We start from the raw sequence: 3,187 nt of genomic DNA, 5'->3' as shown, positions 1-3,187 counted from the left end.
TACTTTAGTGTATAGTATGCTGAAAATGTGGAGATAATTTCATGAAGGCTGTTTGCTGTGGAAGCACTAGCAAATCACCTTGTTCAGTGCCACCTGGAATGGCTTTCTTCGTGCACCTCCAAGGATGATGTGATTATTATTGTGAGTAAATTTTGTTTACATTTTCATTGTGTGAATAATAAAACTTTTAACTGTACACACAACAAGCATTTCACTTGGATCTGATGCATTCTCAAGAGTGCAGTTTCTGTTTAGCTTTTAAAACTGGCTGCCCTTCAATTCACTCAAGGTGCAGATGCAAGTTGCTGATGAAGTATTCCACACACATGCTACATTGGAGAAATATTTTAATAAAAATTAAAACTCTTGCAGGATTTCGAATAAAAACTATCCTATTTATCCCTTCTATGTTTTGGTACTGCGAAATTGAGAGAGGTAAGTAAGTTGTGAGGTTATTTTTACTTGCTTGCATGTGAGGTTAGCAGAGCAAAAATATTTTTGAAATTGCAGATACATGGTCACTTTATTTCGTTGCAAACATTTATAAGCTCGTAATCTTATTTAAAGTCTCCATACTTAATGCGTTTGGAAAACCTTCTTTCTCTCAATTTTACAATGGAACAAAATTTTACTTGTATGTGTACATTAATTCCATCTCTAAATGATGTAGGTTTACGCACCGAGATCAGGTACATTGTAGAGAGAAAAACACACGAGTACCTGCTTATTTTGAAGTTTTAATGAGTATATTAAAAAAAAAAAAAAAAAACGATAAAAATATAATTGAAAAAGTATATTATTCACGTATTTTTGAGGATGAGGGGAGGGGGTGTTTTTGTCCGATGGTCGTTTATCTTTAAAGAAATTTCCGTTGGACCTGTGCGTTCTTGCTCTGCCAATTCTCGAAAAATGAAATATTTTAAGTCGTCTTTTATGTGCTAACTTCATTATATTTGGCTGCATTCGTATTTTTATTAGTTTTGAAACATTCATGTCACGGAAAATAATCATAAACCAGGACAAAAACGTTTTGACTAAATGTTCTAGGTTGGTTGTAAAACATTTTCTTATTTTATTTCACATCGGAAACATCTGTTAAGTTGTAAGCTTTGTAATGAATGCGACAGTCACTTGTTCGCTGAAGTGTTTGTTTAAGAAATTAGTATTGTAAATTTGTTTATGGTCTTGTTAAATGAAATTTTAAGTGAAATCATTTGGGAAAACAGAGGCTACAGGAATTTTCAACACAACTTGATGACCGACGTTGTGACTAGTGTGGGAGTGTGTGCTCGTGTAAATATCAATTTTTCTTACTCCTCGTGCCGGTCAACAGGAAAACAGCGAGTGTGTTATCTCATCGCGGGCGTGTGATTGCGTGTGGTAAATTGTGCTAGGTTAATTACCGCAAAACTCCACTGTGTGCAAATATGTAGTGTGTCGCTGTATGCAAATATTTGGTATGTCTTTTTTTTTTTTTTTTTTTTTTTCAGGCAATACACACTTTGAATTTTACACAATTTCGATGCTGCAACCTAAGTGTATACATGCGAATAGGATTGCTTAAATGAAAAAGTAAAGTAGGAGGTAAGTGCAAATGTTTCCAGGAGGTTATGCACACACAATCTATTTTATGAATTAATAGTTATTATCTAAGAAAATGATAGAAGATTATAAATAATGTGTGCAGAATAATACAGAATTTGCATGTTACACAAAAAAAAATATATATATATATTCCAAATATTGTTAGCAAAATGCACCTAGATTAGTGAGCTGGATTTTTTTTTTTTTTTTGTATTTTTGTTCTGTTGATCCCACGTGGAGTCAAGGCTCCGGGATATAGAACATGTATGTGCAGACAATTAATATTTACATGATGCAAGTTACCAAGAAAAAAAATTTCAAAAAAAAAAAATACATAACATGTTACACAATTTAACTTTATGCAAAACATGAAGCAGCTGTTATCACAAGTCCATTCAACAAATTAACAGTTCAATTTCTCTATTATCAATCAAATTAAAGAATAGCTTCAGAGGGTAGGTAGGATATTCTAGAAGAATTTTTTTTACTGTTTTTTTTTTTAATACTGGTAAATTGTTTTAGTTATTTTCTGTGATATTAAGTTGTAAAGTTTTACTCCCAAGTAATTTAGTCCATTTTCAAATCGCCTAGTGTTATGTTCAACTATCCTCAATTTACTAGCATTTCTGGTGTTATACCTATGTGCGAATATCTAAAAAAAAAAAAAAAAAAAAAAAAATAATAATTTTTTTTTTCTTCTTTTTCTTAAGAATGAATAAAAAGTTTCTAGAACGTATTCATTTATGGCAGTCAGGACTTTAAGTTTTTTGAATTTTGGTCTGCAGTTAGATGATTTTTTATCTTTTGTTATTATTCTAATAGCTCCTTTTTTTTTTTTTTCCCCCAATGTTATATGGCAGAAAGAGTAGAGCTATGGCTACTGTGACATCATGCATTGATGGGAAGGTTATTGTTGGATAACAAAAATTTAGATGATATAATTTTTATTTTTTTCCATACACAACACATTGCAGGTACAATTTTACAGGTTACAGCTGTACCACCTCTAGTATTGCTGCCGACCATCCAACAAATGAGCACACTAAACAGGCATTGATGACATTGTTATCAACGTCTTTTTGAATCTCTCATTATTATACATAACTGCCCACTGAAACAGAGAAACTTCAAAATAGGTGTGTGTGTGTGTGTTTATATATATATATATATATATATATATATATATATATATATATATATATATATATATATATATATATACATATATACATACATACATACATACATACATACATACATACATACATACATACATACATACATACATACATACATATACACTTATCTATTTATTTTTTCACTTTGAATTTTGTATGAGGTATACACATGCAAAGATTCACAGCTGCTGCTGGGTGGGTGAGTGAGTGAGTGAGTGATTGATTGATTGATTGATTGATTGATTGATTGATTGATAGAGAGTGAGTGTGTGTGTGTGTGTGTGTTAGGGGGGGGGGGGGGGGGGAAATGTGGTGATTGTGGGGGAAAAAAAAATTTAAAATTGAAATTTTTAAAAAAAAATTTTTTTCTGTAGGGTGCAAAATAGTAGTGCCAACGGCACGTGGTGTTCCCAAGCGGTCACCCA

The sequence above is a fragment of the Bacillus rossius genome, unplaced genomic scaffold (assembly GCF_032445375.1).
Source record: "Bacillus rossius redtenbacheri isolate Brsri unplaced genomic scaffold, Brsri_v3 Brsri_v3_scf54, whole genome shotgun sequence".
Classification (NCBI taxonomy): domain Eukaryota; kingdom Metazoa; phylum Arthropoda; class Insecta; order Phasmatodea; family Bacillidae; genus Bacillus; species Bacillus rossius.
The sequence above is the reverse complement of the archived record's forward strand: the minus strand, read 5'-3'. Positions refer to the sequence as shown.